The following is a 21,060-nucleotide window of genomic DNA, read 5'->3' as shown; positions in this document are numbered from 1 at the left end:
TCATGCTCATGAGTGTTGCGTGGAAGTTACATTAATAGTAATTGCTAGTAATTTCTTCTCAGCCTCAGGTTAGTGGGTGGACTTAGAAATGTGCCACTGATGGCCCATTTGTTTCTACTTTCCCTCTGGCTACACTGTACTGTCTCCTTTCACCACATACTTCAAGTTGCTTCACAGCTCCCCTTTTCTCCATGGCAACTTAGCTTAGTAGTTCCAGCAGAGGAGAGAATCGGTTTTCTTTTTATTTTGCCTGAACATGGCTTTTGTGTCCAACTGACATGAATGCATCACTCTGCTCTCCTGGTTTTATGGCATGTCATGAAAGAAGTGGTGGCAGCCAACTCATTAAAGATGCCAGAACAGGGGAATGCCTCAGGATTCTGCAAAAATATATCAGACCAACAAATGCTTACTGTGTTCCCCCCGCCCAAGGTAATTTTGCAGTTTCTTTGGAAGCGTGGTGATACAGTGGTTCTGTCAGCTTGTAAGGCAAAGGATTAGTCACACACGCTTGTTTTAAAAAGAGAGACTGAAAGTGGATGGTACAGAATAGTTTATTCTTTCTGGGAGAATCCTGATGAGTGCTGCTTGTTCCATTCTGCTATGCAGGAAGTAATCAGGCAGCTTTATCTAACTAATTCATACTTAAAAATGCAAGGTGTGCTTATCAAGATCAGGAATAATACATAGAAATACATGGTACTGCTATGAACATGGTATTTTCTAAAATAGATAAGGAAATAGAAATATGGAGAAATACTCTTTATTCACTGTGTATTAATTTGAGAATAAATCCTTTTCTATATTAGAAATTGGGTTAGTTTATATTAAAGACTGGCTTAAGAGCAGAAGTATTTTGTTAGCAACTTTGAGAGCAGGCAGATGTCTGAAAACATCATCTTGCAAACATTTTCTGTTTTGGTTTTGTTTCTGGCACCTGTCTGATTCTTCAGTCACCTTTTTCTTCCCCCCTTTCTCCTTTCATCACTGTTGCTGATATTTCCATTGAAAACAGTGTCTTAATTCAGGAAAAGGCTAATAAAAGGAGATCTTCATGCCATACTACTGCTGGGTGCCTCACATGCCAGGAAGACAGTATGTCTGCCCCATTTTTACCTTAGAGACCTTGGCTCTGATATTTACTATGGGTTAGAATATTCCTCCTGTCTTCGAATGCCGTGTGCTCGAGGTAGTCTGACAGAGAGGACGTTGCGGGGATGCAGTTCAGCAGTCAGCTTTTAGAAACAGCTGTTTTGAATTTTGTTTGAGAAGAAAATGTGTCTGATCTTTTAAATAGCAAATGGGCACAGAAATATACTTCATGAGGCACTTCCAACAGATTTATCAGGACTTTGATATAAGCAGCCAGAAAAAGCAATGGTTTGTTTCAGCTCATCTGGGACTGACTGTAATTGTACTGAGTTCGAATGAAATTCAGGCTTTTTCTCTTTGCTCTTTTTTTCCCTTTAAATTGCATTGTTGGAATATGTAGTTTCTGCTAAATGCTGGCTTATATTCTGTTTTGGAGAGTCCATATAGGGGTGCATGTTTATAGCAATAAACATGTGGCTTTTTAGTCCAGAATACAAAATGGATTCTTTGCAGGGTAAAAATATTGATCCTTCTCTTCAGCATCTTTACTAAGCAACAAGTCACTAAAAGTAAATAGCGCTAAAAGGGCAAATGACTGGCTTCCTAAGCAGAGGTTCACAGTCCAGGTTAGTTATCTGTTTGTAGGTTGTTTTACATTTTGGTTTGAATCGATAAAGAAATGCTTACCTTCTCGCAGTGCCAATTAACTGTGTGGCTCTGCACTTCAATATCTCTGCATTTGTTGGGCTGGATTTGGAATGTGTGTGTTGTGCTGTGAAAGACTTTCTTTTCTCTGAGGCTGAAATACTGTGTATGAATGCGAGAGACAGACATGTAGGATCTTTATATTGACAGAGCATTACTAAACTTTTTTGATGTTTAGTTGGTTGCAGTGTGTGTGTGTCTGTCTGTCTATCTCTGTGTGTCTGTCTGTCTTACTGGTTGCTTCATGTAAACTGGCAGTTTAAAAAAAAGTACTTTTCCGAGCAGTATTTAACAGCGAGTGGAGAATTTAAAGGTCAGATTCTAGACAACAGCTCTGCTTTTGTTATCCTTCATGTTCTCTGCAGGACAAATTTGTGTTCTCTGTCTTGTCCAGATTTGCTGTTGTGTAGAGTTATTTTTCTTTGTGTTTTTTTTTTTTAAACAAGAATTTTGAAATGGTTGTGGCAGTAATACTGTTCTCAGAATGTATGTATTATACTGTATATATCATAGCCATTGCTGCTCTCCTACTAGTTACTCAGAGATAGTAGTATTGATTGGAGCATGGAATTTTCATACTGTTGGAAGCAAAAATTATGCTATTACACTGGAGGCTTTTAAAGGATTCTTTTACAACAATAAATGTATGTGGGCAGTAGTTATCAAAACTCTTTATTACATATCTGTAAACTATCTGCCAAGCTGTAGGCTAAAAATTCTGCTGTCAGTTTAATATTTCTAACTCTGCTTTCAGCGTAATGGTGTATGGATTGTATGTTCAGAAGCTAATTCCAGAAAGAGACTTCTGTCTGGCAGAGTAGTTTTCAGGACCAAAGAAGTGATTATCTTTTTCCTTTATGGAAGATCATGTGCTATTTATGAAAGTGGTTGTTATTATTAGGGCTTGGTTTACTGAGAGAGAGGAAAAAATCAGTTCATAACATCATGAACTTCAGTAGGTAATGTGTTTGTTTTGTATTCCTGTTTGTTCAGTTCAGCTGGCTAGATGAACCACCTGTTCTTAGAACTGTATGGGCTGCACTCTTAGAACGGTAAAGATGCGATGACATAAATTGCTCTGTGTGACTTTGATTTCATTTTAGTGCGAGTGCAGCTGAAGTGAGTGGTTTTTAATTTGCAAGGTGAGCAGCTCTAATGAGAACCGTCTTGTCTTCAGGCTTTAAAGATGTCCTTATGTTTTGTTATGGCAGATAGGTCTGTGGTTTTAAGTGGAGACTTTGTTTTGTAGGGCCCCTGGGGTTACAGTGTTGATTAAGAATTTGTTCTTCGTGGTACATTTCTGAATAGTTCTGCAAGTTTCTTTTGTTCCAGTTCATGAGCCCTGGAGTTTGATGGGACTGAACCAAACATCTCTGAACTTTGGGAAATTTCAGATATAGGTTTGCATACAAATTTGGTGGGATTTGGATCAGTCTCTGGTCTGGGCTAGTGCAGGGAAGCTGCTATAGCGTGTAGCCTGTTTTTTATAGCTGAACCAATTTTGTGATCTAGCTGGAAAGGATTTTTAAGATACATTAATCTTCACACCAAATGATTAATTTTGTAACAAACAATCTCCTTTTGTGTGTGTTTCTCTCTGCTGGAAGAGCCTGCATTGTCAGTATAAGGTAGGCCTACCAAACATGAGTACATGGCTAATTATTGGAAACAAAAGTAGAGCATCTTTAATTACTTTGGAACCATTGCTTAGCATTTTTGACAGGTCTCTTGATGTTGTGCAAAAACATTACTTGCTATGTCTGAATGTTTAATAGGACACAGGTTTGAACTGAATTCTGCCTTGAGTGGCTCACTTCTTTGCAACTGAATTGTTTTCTCTTTGAAGTTCTGTTCAGTTTTTGGCCAAATGAATCCAATCAGTTGCCTGTCCAGAGGCATTCCAATATTTCTTTACTCTCTTGGTCATACCAGTGATGAAGATGTGTGCTCCAGAAGGGCTTACCCAACCTATGGAAAACTCCAGATTTATCAGAAATCTGGAGTTTTCCAGAAAGACGTGGACGTCTTCAGAGAACTATCCATGATGACTCCAAGATCTCTTTCCTGATTAGTTGTAGCTAAATTAGCCCCCATCATATTGTATGTATAGTTGGGGTTATTTTTTTCCAGTGTGCATTACTTTATATTTATCCACATTAAATTTCATTTGCCATTTTGTTGCCCAATCACTTAGTTTTGTGAGATCTTTTTGAAGTTCTTCACAGCCTGCTTTGGTCTTAACTATCTTGAGCAGTTTAGTATCATCTGCAAACTTTGCCACCTCACTGTTTACCCCTTTCTCCAGATCATTTAAGTTGAATAGGATTGGTCCTAGGACTGACCCTTGTTTGTCTTTGTGAATTTTTAGGTTTTTGTGCCTTTATTTAGTGTCTCTCTACTTTCCTTTCCCTCTTTAGTTACAATAGAAACCACATCATTGGCATGAGCGGAGCTTCATGACTCTCACAACTGCGGAATAAAATTGCTCTGTATAGTCTTTAGTTGGTGAAATACTGGTAGTATATTTGATACCCCAGGGCAGCGTGAGACTGACTTCTTTGTGTGTGGACATGCTAATTTTTATATCACCTACTGCCTTAGCAACTAGAAGTTTCAATTATAGAAATTAAAACCATGCAAGGAACCTGCACTGCCCCCAGCAAGCATGGGTATGAAACTGAAAAACACCCTGACTGCAACTGTGCCCAGCAAGCCTTGGAAGATGCAACACAACCATCAACCTGAAATATGGGCTGGGGCTGGACCCTTCACCCTTTGCACACATGAGCTGGGGTCCCACTGAAATGTGTAAAGAAGCTGAGAGAGATCAGCATTTTGCAGGGTCTGACCCTAATAGAAAGACTCCTATTGACTTAATGATCTTTGGATTGGAACCTCTATGCGTGGCGTTAAACAGCAAATTCATTTTTAAATCAAAGCAGCTGACAACTCATTCCTGCCTCCCTAGTTCAGAGCTCTCCTTGCAGCAGTTGTTGACATTACAAACACTTTGCAGGTCAGTGCAGACGCGCTGTCTCCATGCTCTGTTTATGGGGTTAGTAATGTCACACAACTCCTACAGGAACCCTGAACTTGGATCTTGGCAAATCAAAGACCTTTTCAGTTTACCTTTAAAAATGAGGTATTCTGTATCCTCTGCCTGGCTACTTTGGAGATGTATCTAGAAATGCAGAGTAGCACAGCAATGGTCTCTGTACTGTGTATGAACCTTACCTGCCTTTACTACTGCCTGATTTATCTGGCTCTGGGCGTTCTGTTCTGGTCTGATGGCTTATGAGCTTCTTCCTGAGAACTAGACAGAATGGATATTTTAATATTGATTGCCCTATTAGAAAGCAGAACTGCACTTGTGTAAAAATTTAAGGAGGTATTTTATAAAAGCAGCTTGCTATGGTGCGATCTAACAGAAGCATCTGCCACCCTAGCCTTGCCTGACCATCTGAGCGATTAATTGTGGAGACCCTTTAACTCAGGGGTTCTCAAACTGGGGGTCAGGACCCCTCAGGGGGTTGCGAGGTTATTACATGGGGGGAGGGCGGTTTCGCGAGCTGTCCGCCTCCACCACAAACCCCGCTTTGCCTCCAGCATTTATAATCGTGTTAAATATATAAAAATGTTTTTTGTAATGTATAAGGGGGGGCTTGCTGTGTGAAAGGGGTCACCAGTACAAAAGTCTGAGAACCCCTGCCTTAACTGCTCCATGGTTCAAGTTACCTTCAGAGTTTCACTTAAAGCAGGGATAAAATTCTGCTACCTTGCACTTTAGGGTTTTCAGTTTAGTCTCTGAATTTAACCCCTGTTCCTAAGGTCAAAGACTTACTAGCTTTGGCAGAGGAATCATTTATACATGAAATCTTTTTGAACTTTTCATTGAGATTATAAATTCTTCTAGGGGCTCTTCTGTCTGAACCACAGGCCCTGTGTGTATTTGTGTCAGGACAAACTGGTGGCAGTGTCAAGTTCTGCTGCTGTTTTTGCTTCTCGGATGCTGCTATGCTAATCCCCAGTTCTCCCCAGCACGGAGTCTGAGGGGACAGGGAGGTCTGAGTGGGGTTGTATGTGCTGGGAGCTTTGGGAAAGGCAGGATCTGTAAGGAGATGGTTGGGGTGGGAGGAGCAAAATATGAGGTGTGCAGAGACTTGGCTTCCCAGCCTGCTGGGCGTTGTGCCATGGGTACACAAGGTAGATGGGTGTAATCAGTTCTATAGCATGGTCTGGCGGTGCAGTGGAAATGTGTGGTGGAGTAGAGGGATGGGCGGGGGCATGCATGTCTCCACATCTGGGCTTCCTGGGGATTCCCACCATTCCCCACTGGTAGTTCTAGTCAGATGGACTTCCCTTTGGCAAAGCAGAGAGTGACGCTCCCGTATCTCCCCATCTCCCATTGTTACTCAGGAAAGCAGGAGAAGCCAGTGCAGGGAGATGGGGGTCAGGGTTGGGGCCAAGAAGCTGATCTTGGAGGCTGTGTTTTGAATACAGAAACACCTTGGCAGGTAGAAACACACATGAGTCCTTATTTATTTTTTGTTAAAAACCAGGCCAGGTGCACATAGTGCATGTGCAAATAGTTGGTTGCACACTCAGACTGACACTACCACAGCAATTACATGCCTAACTTGTTTAAAAATCGTCCTGACATCATCCTGGCTTCTGGGCAGTACCAACCCTGCTCTGAATGTTAATTGAAAATGCCTGAATTTTTAATATTATGGGGCTTATGGGGCTTAATTTACCCCCACAAAGTGGGTATAACTGTTTTAAAAGTAATAATCTTTTATTTTTTATATTCCCCAAGCATCAGATTTTAGACATCCTAGAAGTGTAAATTGAAATCCCATCTGGGTAATCTCAGCCATTCATCATTTATACATGTGGTATACTATATAGTTCACTGTGTTTTGATTCTTTTGGATGAGACCTTAAAAACCAAGCTGTAATCTGCACTTCATGGATGCTAGCAATATGCCTGCCTGCTTACTTACCACCCTAAACTTGCCTGCATTTCAGTAGTGAAGAGCTTTGGTTCCTCTGGGAGGAAAGATGCTAGAGAAATGTAAAATATTATCCTTATTGCTCCCTTTTTAACCTGACCTTTGTCCCACTAGACAGAGCAGTCGGGCCTAGAGCAGGCTCAGAATAACTTCCAAAGACTATTTTATGGCCTTTCACAAAGAAAATTTGAAAGTGTGTCACAAAGGACATATATATAGCTCAGTGGTTTGAGCATTGGCCTGCTAAACCCAGGGTTGTGAGTTCAATCCTTGAGGGGGCCACCTAGGGATCTGGGGCAAAATCAGTACTTGGTTCTGCTAGTGAAGGCAGGGGGCTGGACTCGATGACCTTTCAAGGTCCCTTCCAGTTCTAGGAGATAGGATATCTCCATTTATTTATTTATTTATTTATTTATATAGAGCTTTACGGTATTAATTACAACTCTCAACATACCAGTTTTTGGAAAACATGCGCCTTCAACAAATGGGATTCTATAAATTGGGACTTTCAAAGCCGAAGAGAATTCGACACCCAATTCCTTTTGAAATTCAGTGCGTGTTGGGTGCTAACACCATTGGGTTCCTTTGAAAACTTCAGCCATAATCCTTAGGAGGGGCACTTCAGAAAACTAGGCTGCTGCTCGTTGCAAAGTGATCAGAACAAAATGACATTGTGGGCCATATAATGGTGAATGTGATTTATCTACGTTTTTCTGTTATTGCCAGGCTAAAAAAAAAAGTGTCCTGTCGTGTTAATGAATCATGAGAGCGTACCTTGAAAGTACAGTGCTGGAGTGGATGATATGAAAAAGAACATTATAATTTTTTGTTTAGCTTTTCCTATTTTGTCCCTTCACAGGAGCACCTAAAAATAAGTAATAATTCTGTGATACAGTCTGTAATCCCATCTGTCCCTATGAAACTGGCAAATATTTGAGGTTCAAAATAAACTTCACGGGCTAGCAGCTGAGACCATTAAGCAGAGTAGTTTCCACATATATTTTCTGTTCAAAGGAAAGAGATTGGTCTTTCTCTTAACAAAGGACTCAAGCAGGCTTTAGTGGTGCTTCTGGGAAACAGTAATGGTTGTCCTAAGATTGGCCATTACCTTGTCCATGAGCCACTTTACCTTGAATGTTCCTTTAAAGTTTAGACTATGTGCTAATTACTTATACTAAACTTATCTGTTTGATCTTATTTTTAGCTGTGACACTATCTTTCCCAGACCCAGAGAAGAGCTCTGTGTAGCTCAAAAGCTTGTCTGTCTCTCCTACTGAAGTTGGTCCAATAAAAGATATTACCTCACCCACCTTGTCTAATTCCCTTATAAAAGGCTGTTTTCCTCCACTCCCCTTTTGATACAAATAATTAAGCATTAACAATCTGTGTCAAATACTAGTGTACCAGAGGAAACTGCCAGTAGTTGGTCTGTTGGGTGATGTTGTGTAAAATGGCAGACTCTTTGGTTCAGCTTGTCTCTAAGCACTGCCCATCAGTGTAAAATAACACAGCTTCTCCATGGTAACAGGCCTCATCTTAAATGATCGGAAAATAGTGATGCGTCCTTCCCAGATGGTACGTGTTCCCCTGTATTAATCTCTGCCCTGGCATTGTAGCTGCCAGAGTCAGTGGCATGTTGTGATGACCTTGTGAAAGAGACCAAAGCAGCACAGTTATGTGCATTCTCTACTGGGCAGTAGATTAGCAGATCTCCCCTTCTTACGGAGGCCCGGTTTAACAAGTCCATGCTCAGTAGTGGGGGTTGTTTAATGTGAGACTAGTTTGTAGTCTAATGCAGGAAAGTTAGTTTTGAGCTTCCTATGGTACTGGATGGGATTATTAATGAAGGGTCTTTGTGTTTGGTACCACTCACTCTCAAGAACAGTCACCCTGAAGTTGAGGGGGGATTGTTATATAAGTGGTTCTTGGTCTGAGCAAGGGTTTCAGAATTGGGCCCCATGTTGTTATGCGTAAATGCAATTTGGGGTTTGCTCATGAGAGAGAGAGTTTCCCGCTGAGAGCATTTATAGTTCAGTACCAACTTCCCTGGGGAGGGGGTGCTCTCTGGAGCAGGCTCTTGGCTGTGAAATTCCTATGTCTAGGGCACAGTGCAAGTGTCCTCTTGTCATAGCCCAGTTAACGAGAGAGGCTTGTGCTGTGTGGCCTGAAGATTTGATCCCACTTAGGAATGTAGGATAAAAATGAGGGCGGGGTGGAGATGGCCGTCTTGTATGCATGAGAGGGAGCAGCAACAATGCTATATGCACCCGTATGCTATGACGATTGGAAGAGAGAAATGGGTAGATGGAAACCTTATAAAGTCCAAGATATAATGCAAAACCTGGAAGAACTGAGCAGCAATCCAGGCTTTTAATTGCCTTCACTCTAAACTCTTCTCTGAAGTTTTGCTCTGTATTGACGTGCTAACGCATAGGAAGCCAATGTTGTTGTTTTCTCCTAATCTTTTCCCAATAAAAAAAGCACTGGCTAAATTTAGAAGGAAACAGTCCTCCATGTTGAGCATTGGAAACCACTCCCTTTTCAGAAATTAGTTCTCTCTGTTGACCGACATTACTGCTGGCTTGTGGTACTGAACAAGCCACCTAAGAATTTGTCTTTGTCCATTACTGTAAAGATCACTGTCTCACAACTCTGGGTCATTGCTGGCAAGGTGATACATTTTATGCCAGTGTAATGAAATCTTGACTAATTACCCTAGTCTGTGAAAGATGTTTGCAAACCTACTTAGAAAGCCCAGTGGCCTTGGTTAAAGTGCATATCAGAAGTGAAGAGTGTACGTGTAAGTATACAAGCATGGTGGGATGAAAAATGCTTGAGCATAAACAATTCAATGTGTTTAATTTGGACGGGCACCTACCTGCTCTGTACAGTCAGGCACAAACTGGGAAATTTGGATCTGGATTTTGACTTCCTGAAGCACATAGGTGTTGAGGTCTGCTGCACTGTTTGTTTGTTTATTTGTAGCTTCCTCGGTGTGATGGGCATTGTACAAATATATAGAAGGTATGGGCCCTGCACCAAGGAGCTTAGTCTTTAAAAAGAGAGAGAAGGACCGTGAAATTCAGACTTTGATTCAGAGGGGTTTGAGTCTAGGGATTTTAATTAAATCATCTCTATTATCTCCTTTTCCTTCCTAAAATAAGTGAGATATATTTGGCATAAGAAAGCCATTACTGTATTTCACTTCTCTAAAGGTGCATTTGGCTAATAAATTCATCCTGATCAGTGTTAATCCACAAAGCTCAAACGCACCAGAGAGATAAGGCATCAAATTGCTAGTACAAGAAATAGAGCAGCAAGGAAACCTGTTAGTAATAGCAATTCTTCTCAGCCTTATCTAGCCTCTGCTGTCTGAGGGTCTCAAAGCACTTTAAGCCTCTTAATCTTTTGTCTTCCTACCTCCTCCCCCTTTACCTTTTTTAATGGAAAGTGACCTGTACAGTACGACTTTCAAATATGGCTCTTCTCCCCATGTCTCTTCAGAAGAATGATGTTAACTTAAATCGTATATTATCAAGAAGTCATTTTGCCGAGGTTACTAATACCCTAGGTTATCAAAAGTGAAAGAAAGGTTTTTTTGTTTTTTTTTTTAAATCCAATTTATTTGTCAGTGTTTATGCTCTTACTTTTTGCCTTTCTTTCTGCTTGGACAATAAAAATCAATGATGTCCGTTTCACTTCAGATTCTTAGTGTTGTGATGATTTCCAGTCACTACAGGGGAGTGTCCTTTTAATTTAAAAACAACTGTTTTCATTAGTGTTTTTAAAAACAAAAGTGGGAAATTTTACAAAATGTAAATGATGAGACACCTGTAAGTTGACAGTGGTCTCTTTAAAACCGTTCTTCCTCACTCTTCTCCTTCCCTTTTTCAGGCTTTCACTGAACGAACATTGCAGAGTTTGTCACTTGGCAGGCTTTGATATAGTCAGATTTATTTTTTTATTTTATTTTATTTTAAGTGGCAACCACTTTCGCTGCTCTAAAGCTACTAAAAATAACATCAGAACTCTCCGTTAAAGACAGACTAGCCAGAATTTTTCATGGTGGGATTACACTGGACAGTGCCCCTTGACTTTTGTTTTCTCTCCTGATCTAAAGAGGATGGAGCAGCTGGGTAATTTTTCCGAATGTCTTTTGGAAATGGCAGCTCTGGTTAATGTTGATGCAGAATGTGGGCTGTTGGCCTTTGCTCTCTAACTCAGGAGTGTTCACTATTGCATTTGTTATTTCAGCTCTTACATGATCATTTTATTATTCTCTCAAAGTTTTTTTGAAAATTAGTGGATGAAAAGTGGCGACATAACAATAACGTATTTAGAAGATTTGCTCCCTGTGCGTATTTTGAGTCATCCTTGCTGACTCTAGTAAAAATATTTTTGTCACTACTGTCTGCTCCTGACCTGATAGTCATCGGGAGAGGGTGAGCTTGATTCTGTTGTGGCTCATGCATGATCAAGAGAGTTAACTAGGGTCCAATCTTGTAAACACTTAAGCACATGTTTAGCGTCACATATGTGAGTAGTCTCATTTAGCTCACAGATTCCTGTCTGATCTATCTTCCTGTATCTCAGTTCCCCACCTGTAAAATGGGGCTAAATCTTCCCTACCTGGCAAGGCTGTTGAAGATAAATTAATGTTTATGATGTGCTCAGATACTAGTGACGGGGGCCAAATAAATATCTTGGCAGATAGATCTGCAGACTTTAATCACATGAGTAAGAGTTTGCAGGATTAGGCCCTAAGTGAGTCTATGGTTGGGATCTGACACAGACTCGTGATTGTTTAGCTCAGGCTTCTTGTTCGTTTTTGGGGGGTTTATTTATTTTTATTTTCATATAACTTATCAAATCAACTCAGAAGATTTTGCCCATCTATAATGCTGCCCTGAGAGCAGGAGGAGGGGATAGTTCTTTTATTTATTTTAAGTGAGTTTTCAGAAGGGGCTTGAGGCAGGGTTGTTTGGTTTATGTTGGGTATATTGGTGTCGCTGTGCTGGGTTTCAAACATTTCTCCACTCTGAGTTGCAATTGCAAACCTTCCACTCTCTTATCCCCACCTAAGGATTCTGAGCTTTATTCTTGCAAGAGATTCTGGTTGAATGGTGTCCTCTGAGGGCCAGATCCTCAACTGGTGCGAATCAGTAAATGATCATAGCTCCTTTGACTTCAGTGGAGCTACGCCAGTTTGTGCCTAGCTGAGGATCTGGCCATATATTTATTTATTTATTTATTTATTTATTTTAATTAGTCCTTTTTCTTCGAGTGATTGCTCATGTCCATTCAACTTAGGTGTGTGTGCTCGCCACATGCACCGGTGCCGGAAGTTTTTCCCTCAACAGTATCCATAGGGGACCGCGTGCACATGCCGCGGTATATAGGGCGCCGCCGGTTCCCCCACTCTGTTCCTTTTTGCCGGAAACTCCGACAGTGGGGAAGGAGGGCGGGTTGTGGGATGGACATGAGCAACACATCTCAAAGAACACCAGTTATGGAAAAGGTAACTGTCTTTTCAGTTATTGAGACTGCATTGCTCTGATTCTCCTTCTTTCCAAGCTGTATCATCTCCAAATAAACTTCCTCTCTCTGACATTCTTTACAGGTGTTGTCCTTGGGACACAAGCCAGCCACTGACTGCCCGGGGTTAGAAAGAAACTTCCCCTTTGGGCAGGTACTGCATAATTGCCCATTATGGGAGTTTCACACCTTCCTCTGAAGCATCTGGTACTAGCTATTGTCAGATGGAACATCAGCCTAGATGGGCCACTGGGATGATCCAATATGGCAATTGTTTAAATGCCTTCCAGTAACTCCCCATGGTGCAAAACTGGCTCCTTGCCTCACTTGCAGTCAAGGGTGTTACAAATCTGTCTCCTAAAAATCATTTGTGTTGTGAACGGTTGACTTCCAGAGTTCAGAAACTTCATAGTGGCTTACTGAAAAGCAAAGAGCTGTAGGAGGACAAATGTATCAGTAAGTCACATTGAAGAAGCAATCAGTAGTCAGTCTGAGATGAACTGAGCTCATAACTTAACTGCACAATGTAAAATTAAAAACCTTTATTGTGCAGCCCAGTGACTATATATAAAAAGTTTCTTACCAGTATATTTTGGAAATCTTGTACATTAAAGGGGTCCCGCTAAAAAACAAAACAAAACATCAGTGTGTATTAGTAGCTCTGTGGCTTGCTGCTGCTTTGCTTTTCTGGTAATTAGCAAGGCTGGTTTAGGATAGTTTTTCCGCATATCAGTATTTCCTGCCAAATTGGCTAAAGAAATGCAAGCATTTGTCTCCTCTGACATGAGAAATGTTCTCTCAGGAAACAGACATCGCACACATCCTGGACTTTCCTTCATGCTCAGGTCTGGTTTTATTCCTTTAACATTATGGTAACAATAGCTGATGTAATCATGTCATCTTTATTAAAGCGTGCTTGTTTTTATTTTTATCTGTACACATATAGACCTCATGAATTAGTCTTATGAATCGGAATGTTCTCTTTGGCTATTTTGTATTACCAGCCCCAATCATAGCCTCTTTCTTTTTCTGATATTCTTTTAATGCACATCCCAGGGCCTTGATCCTGCAACGAAATCTATGCAAAAAGACCCCTTCACCGAGGCAGAGCCCTGACTCCACAGATTTCATTGTAGCAATGGAGCCATAGGTTACAATAAATAAGAGCAGGAGTTTTTAGTTCCTGTGTGATCCTCTCTTCTCCCGCTGAGCTGGTCTCTGCCTTAACTTCTAGGATTGTTTGTTACGTCAGGTATCAATGGTGAGTACCATAGACTGAGCTATATTGATCATGCTTCCCCTATTTGAGTATATTTTTAGCATTAATTAAACTCCCACAGTGACCTATCCTTGCATGCACTGGATCAGTATTTTCAGTAAAATAACCTGGGATGCACTTTCTCGTCTTGTTTGTACCCAAATCCTGGTCAAAATATTGCATGCCTTGCCGTAAGAGTGGACATTCTATTTCCCTCCCCATAGCTGCAAATCCTCTATCCCAGGCTCTGAACCTTACCTTAGCCTTGAATCTCCTGAAATAAATCTAGTCTCAGGCACAAACCTGTCAACTGCCTCCCTTATTAGACCCAACTGTCCCAAACCAACCGGATGCTGCTGCTCCACTTCTTTTGTAGTGACTTAATTTGAGTCCTAAATGCCCGACTCCTGGAACTGAGACTTTTGACAACAGTCTTGTATATGGCAAAGAGCTGATTACCACCTCACTCACATCATGCCTCTTGTAATGCTGCTCTTCTGGTGTCCCACATTTGGATCTTAGTTAGTGTTTGAGATTTATTGAGCTGTGAATTCACCTGAGTTTACTGAGTAGAGAGATACCCACTGATTTTAGTTGATATTAGATTTTGTCTGATAATGGCTGGAGCGCTGGGTACCTTTTTAAGATATTGCAGTCTGATTACATGGAACACAAGAAAAGGTCAGTATAGATTATAGAAACATGTAGCCATTGATGCAGCTAGTACGTGCTGATGTAAAACTCCCCTTTAGGAGAAACTGAAAATGAATATTCATAGGTATTTTACCCTCCTTGGAACCACAGGTTCATATCCCAGGAGGGTCATCTCAACCCTTCCTCTTTCTAAAAGAGAAATCCAGTACCATGCATCTCAGTGCGTGGGACTTTGCATGAGAACACGAAGTGGAGATCCTGCTTGCTCTGCACTGACATTAAGGAGCCTATGGTGTCTTCCATAAGAGCAGGTGTTTGTCCCAGTGTTGCTTAGTAAAATATCCCTTTCTCCCATTGTTGTTGTTGTGCCAGTTGCTTGTGGGTGGCTGCACACAATTGGCATTTACGTATAGTGTGTAACATGCTTAGGGATGAGATGCACTATAGAAATGTAAAAGGTGGCGTTGGATACTTCTTCATCCGACTTGTAATTTTGGAGCTTCCGTGGCTGAAGCATTTCTCTGTAAATATGGGCCTCCTGTCAGAGGTATTGTTGTCTGTGGGTCTGACAAGGGCTCATTGTGCACAGAGCCTTTACCCAGTGACTTGTCTCAATTCCTTCCTTCCTGCTTTAGCTCCCAAACTCAGGAGTGTGCAGTTATTTCACAGATGACGGGCCTTGTTCTGAAACTGAGGGACGGATACTTTAAAAAGATGGCTTATGCTTTTACTGTCTCTGTAAATGCTGACTGGCTTATCATTTCGACTGTCTTGTTTCTCTCCCACTGTCACCACCATCAGTAGGCAGCTGTGGTTGCAAACAATGCCTGTTGGGCAGCTGAATGACCCAGATGCCAAGTGGAGGAAAATATGGATTCTGTTTCCAGCAGTTGTCCCACTATTGGGTGCATTTTTCTCTCTTTGACAAGATACAACCCATTCCCAGAAGTGATTCTATCAGATGACTGGAGCAACTGAGCTTTATTTTCCTTGGGTTCAGTTTTGATTGTAAATAAACATACAATAGTTTCACATGTCTTTGAAAAGAAACCCTTGTCTGTGGAGGATTTATATCTATCTGCAATGACATTTGTAATGCTGTAAGAGCAAAACAGGACAGTTATTCTTCAGGACCATCTGCACAATGAATTGCGAAGTCTCTGCATCACCTCTTCAGTGATGTATGTGATCAATATAACCAAACCAGTAATGCACATAATGGGGAAAGGTTCATTTGAAAACTAGGCTGTATACCAGAGCTCAGATGAGTTTTTAGGATTATGATCTGGCTTAAGGAACTCTGCTTTTCTTGAGGATTCTCCCAGAGGGACTTAATTTTTTCTGTGCCTTTTTTTTTAGTAGTTCACAAAGATACAGGGTGAACTGTAATGTCTCAACACTTCTGCACAGTTTGCGCTCAGGTAAACCTCCTAAATGAACATGCCTCTCACTTCACATCCAGCAAACTGTAGCAACCAATTTTTTTAAAATAAAATAATTGTTTCCCAGGCAACATAGAGGAGCAGTAAATATATTTTAAGCACCCTGCGTGTGTAGCAAGCTATTGCCCATGGAGACTAGAGCCAAGTAATGCCGGTGCCCAGAAAAAAGCCTCGTTCAGGTTTAATTAAAGCACATGGAAAAATAGATTGGCAAGATGCTGTGTATTCTCAGGGGCAGGAGAAATACGTCAGTGAGTCGGGGCAGAGCCTGGACTAGGACTCAGTAGGGCCTGGGCCTGCTCAGGTCACTGCCTACAGTGAGTTCTGCAGATCAAGTTTATCTTTGCAAAAATATTAGAAAAAAATAGTATTTCTAAATGTGTCACCTGTATGGAGATCATTTATACCTCAGTAGGTCATGATTATAAATCAGATCTAAGACTTTAGGCTAAACTTGGAGATTGCCCATCAAAGGACATGTGGTAGGTCCCCTGATTCCAAACAATCTAGACTGCGAGGAGTTTCATGGTGCTCATCAGAATAGTACATATATAAAGGGTGACAGGAGCAGACAGCATGGCTCAGTGTGCTCTGCAAGATGATGTTTAGCTTACTAAGGATAAAAGTTGGGGGGGGGAGGGCAGGCGGGAGGGTATGTTACTGTCAGGCAGGACCTGTGTCCCGGAAAGTGAGTTTTGAAACTGTAGGAAAGGATCTGTGAGCAGCTGTATGCTGTTGAATGGTTTCTCATGTCACAAACCATAGAGCACAGTGTTTCCTACATTGACTATCAAGTCTGCTATCCTGCCATGGCCAATATCTGATGCAAGCCGTACATCTGGCCGTTTTGTACAATGCTGTATTTAGGGAGACACAGGGAATTTCCTACATGACCTCTGCAGCAATCAACTTGTCACTAAAGCATGCAATTATATATCTGTTACTGTAGCTTGCATAGCTATGGATGTCATTGGTCATAAAATTTATCCAGCCCTTTTTCAAAAAGCCAACCATAATATTTGTGGTATCTATTTCTGTTACTGTTAGGATCTGAAGAAAACTGGAAGAGCAATCATAGAGTTCCTGGAATAGCAGAAGAACACAAATCAATATATTAGTGTAACAAAGCTGTACCATGCCTGGCAAACGTATCATAAATCTTCCACTGGGGGGGAGGGGGGGGGAAAGGATTTGAACTTTAAATAAAAACAGACATGAGAAACTGAATTATCAAATGGTTGTATTATGAGTATAGTGGACACTCTTCTCAATTTGGTGAGCTTTAAATATTCATTTAAATCTAGAACCTGCTTTAAAATCTCAGGCTTCTAATCCATTTTCAAATGGTAATGAATTTTGAAAAGCAAACATTTATTTGTGTCTATAGTGACGTGATTCAGGATAGTCTGGAGTTACCTCTGGAGAGGTTTTATTAGGTTTTTTAGGCACAGCCTGTGGGTTCTGTAGTTCTTGGTAATCAAGTCAAATTAAGCAGACAAGATTGAGACCAGTAAGAAAATCAGTCCATGGCACCGTTTGGTCATACATGTAGTTGCCTATTTATTGTAAGTGTTCGGAACAAATGGAATGGTCAAAATGAAACGAGGAAGTTTAGTGGTTAGAGTGGAGGATTGGGAATGTGAACACTGAGATTCTATTCCCAGGTTTGTCACTGATTTGTTGTGTGACCATGAACCAAAGTATTTTAGAGCTTGAATTTTAGAAGTGCTGAGCATACAATTTCCATCAAACCTTAAGAGACTCTGTCCCTCAGCTTACCCATCTATAAAATGGGTTCAGTGTTTACTCACTCAGGGGTACTTGGCTCTCTGGGTATAGTCAGGCTCAATTAAATGTTTGTGGAGCACTCTGAGACCCTCAGCTGGAAGGTGCCTTTAAGACTTCATGGATGCACTCAAAACTTCAGGGCAATAAAATGTGTAGCATCTAGATCCGCCTCCTCCAAAAGCACAGAGTACTAGTAGAATTAATGGGGAATCTCCATTATTTGTAACATTTCAGGGCCTATGACAGATAGTTGATCAGTTCTGATTCAATTCATTAGAGGCCAGCAGTACTCACACACCCTTAAACAAGCCAACACAATAATCTTAATGTTAAGATTGTTTTAAAAGTCCAGAACCCAGGTTAGGTCACTGTTCACATCAAACATACTTCTGCTGTGTATACATCTGTAATGCCCCAGTGCATGAAGGGTGTGTATAATTTCTCACAAAGATCATGCAATTTACCTCCTATCTGATATACTGACAGCTGAAGCCAAAATATCAAGAATAAATAAATTCTTAAGACACAAGCACTAGGTAAATCAGATAAGGATGGACAGGAGACTGCAAGAGACAGAGAAGATGTATTTCACAGAAAGAGAGCTCAGCTCTGGTGGTGCAGAAAGGTGTACTGTAGTGGTGGTTCTTATTGTGTATGGCGAGAATACTTACAAACAACACTGTTCTATGAGAGGCCAAATCCTACAAAACTTACCCAGATACCAAGTATGGTAGGATTGGGTTCTCTAGTTCTACCTGTGCTTCTGTCGGAAGCATCATGCCTGTCTAGAATACATCTGTGATGGTTGGATCACAGAAACCCCCTTGGGGCTGCCAACTAATGTGCCAAGACTACTTCTGCCCCTGCTTTCCTGCCCTGGCAACTTGGGACTCCAGAGCCCTGCCTGGTTTGAGCCAGACCCACTAGCCTGCTGCAAACCCAGACCCAGGTCTGAACCACGTCCCCTAACAGCTGTAGGCTTAATTGTAAGCAGGTTAAGAAGTGTTCCTGTCTTTAACACTCAGATGCTCAACTCCCAATGGGGTCCAAACCCCAAATAAATCCGTTTTACCCTGTATAAAGCTTATACAGGGTAAACTCATAAATTGTCCGCCCTCTATAACACTGATAGAGAGAGATGCACAGCTGTTTGTCCCCGTCCCCCCCCCAGGTATTAATACATACTCTGGGTTAATTAATAAGTAAAAAGTGATTTTATTAAATATAGAAAGTAGGATTTAAGTGGTTCCAAGTAGTAACAGGCAGAACAAAGTGAATTACCAAGCAAAATAAAATAGAACACACAAGTCTATGTCTAATACAGTAAGAAAACTGAATACAGATAGAACTTCACCCTCAGAGGTGTTCCAGTAAGCTTCCTTTTACAAACTAGTCTCCTTCCAGTGTGGGTCCAGCAATCACTCACACCCCCTGTAGTTACTGTCCTTTGTTCCAGTTTCTCTCAGGTATCCCAGGGGTTTAAATAGACTTTCTCTTGTGGGTGGAGACCCCCTCCTCTCTCCTATGCAAAGTTCAGCTCCAAGATGGAGTTTTGGAGTCACATGGGCAAGTCACATGTCCATGCATGACTCAGCTTACAGGTAGCAGCCAGGGTTCACATGCTGCCTTGAACGTCCTCAAGTAGACTTCTTATGTGGATTGAAGCCTTCCAAGATCCATTGTCTGTTAAGTGCTTCTTGATTGGGCTTAACTTGCACATTCCTTTCTCAAGAAGCTGACTAAATGCTTTACTAAGGCTATTTAGAAATCAAACAAGTACACAGCCAATATTCATAACTTCGAACACAAAAACGATGCATGCATACAAATAGGAGGAATAGATTCAGTAGATCATAACCTTTACATAGATATGTTACATGGCATATGTAGAATAAAACATATTCCAGTTATGTCATATATACATTCATAAGCATATTTCCATAAAGCCGTATGGGGTGCAACGTAACAACATCAGCTATTGTCAAACTGACACAATAATTCATTATTTCCTGTAACTGTTCTAATAAAAAAATAAATTTGTGCCATGACCTTTGCAGACTGAGATCAATGAATTTGGTTTGTACAGGATTTTCTTAAAAGGACACTCTCAGGAGGAAGGGGGAGGGAGAGGAGGGGAATGGTTTGCTCATTGTTTATACTAGCCATGGAAGGCTGAAACTGAAATCTGTTTCCTATCTTTACTAATTGCTTTTGGTTGCCCCTGCACACAATGGTTTGTTGTTATAGAGCTGCCCTTGAGTGTTGGGTTGCGGGCTTGATTTTTATTTTGTTTTGTTTTAACAGTGAAAAAATGAGAATGGAAGTCCAGCTTGTTTTGAGAAACAAAAATACATGGAATTACATGAGCATTTGTCAATAGTTATAAGAAATCTACACTTGAGAAAGTCTGTAATATATTATAGCATTGAAACCATTATAGTTAATGGTCAGTCTTGCTCCTCTAAATGAGTTTTTGTCTAGGATGAAACGTGGCACAATCTTAACAAAATCAGATCTCAGATTTTTAGAGTAGCCAACAGGAGGGAAAAATGTTTCTGGGGACCTCAGTCTTTGCAAAACAACTCAAAATAAAGTACTAAAAATGAAGCTGTCACATATGTCCTGAATCTGAGCTTGTGTATTTGACCATTTGAAAACGAATTCATTCCTGTATGCCCAAAATATTAATGCTAAAGTGACTGCTCTGGGTTCAAGTTAACCACTTCTGATAATGTGTTATCAGTGGCAGGGATTATTTTCACCAGTCTTTCTCTCGAGGAGCCCATTTAAATCAGGGTTAGATCATCTCCCGAAGCCATTGGTATTTAGGAAAAAATGTCCATGACACATTGGAGGAAGGGGCTACTCCACAGATTTTCAGTACTAGTATCATGGGGAGAGGAGTAGAGCTTCCATCCATGGATGCCACGTTATATTGTGGTGGTCTGCCAAATTTCCTGTTTCCATTCATGATATTGAAGTCACATTTCCAAGGAGTAAGGGAAATTTTCAAAAGTTATCTTGCCTACACTATAAATAGTGGCCTCAATATCCTTGCCAGTTAGAAGGGCCCTGTCCCATATTAAAAGGGGACCCAAGCTCAAGGGTGGTGCCTTTTTTGATGATGGCAGTTTTAAAGAAGAAAAGTCCTTGTGGCATTGAGGAGTCTTTTTTCGTAGCTGGGCTAGCCAATGCGTGTGGAAGATTATACAGGGACATAAGGAGAAACTCTTAGTTCTGAAAGGAGAATCCATTTAACTGGGGCACTTTCCAGGAATGATCCATTTCTCTGGAAGTTAATAGTTCCAAGTTTTAAGGCAGCATGTGTTAAGGAGTAACTTTAAACACATCTTTAGTACACATTGTTTCTGATTTTATTGGTAAACCCCGTGTAGGGATCTACTTTGGCCATACAGAATGATGCTGATCAATGGAACTTAGCCTAGTTCGTTTAGAGAGGGGAAAGGTGGTTTTGTGGCTGAAGCCTAGAAGTGGGATCCAGGAAGTCCTGGGTTCTATTCCCAGATCTATAACCCATTCATTGTGTGACCCTGGGCAAAGCACTTCGTCTCTC

At 41.0% G+C, this 21,060-nt stretch overlaps 1 protein-coding gene across 6 annotated transcripts in view; it reads left to right on the top strand.

Annotated features, from left to right (window-relative positions):
* PITPNM2 (phosphatidylinositol transfer protein membrane associated 2) overlaps positions 1–21,060 on the top strand; it is a 197,860-nt gene that overhangs the window by 62,119 nt on the left and 114,681 nt on the right. The window contains exon 1 of one of the 6 annotated variants that reach the window (XM_024196151.3): positions 2,055–2,110. The exons of the other annotated variants lie outside the window; for them this stretch is intronic. The gene's annotated coding sequence lies outside the window, so the exon portion shown is untranslated. Of the gene's footprint in view, positions 1–2,054; positions 2,111–21,060 lie in introns of those variants that run through there. 6 annotated transcript variants of the gene reach the window in all.

This window comes from Terrapene carolina, unplaced genomic scaffold, assembly GCF_002925995.2.
Source record: "Terrapene carolina triunguis isolate 2854851 unplaced genomic scaffold, T_m_triunguis-2.0 Scaffold234, whole genome shotgun sequence".
NCBI classification, from domain to species: Eukaryota; Metazoa; Chordata; order Testudines; family Emydidae; genus Terrapene; species Terrapene triunguis.
Note: the sequence above shows the minus strand (reverse complement) of the source record. Positions and strands in the feature narration are given on the sequence as shown.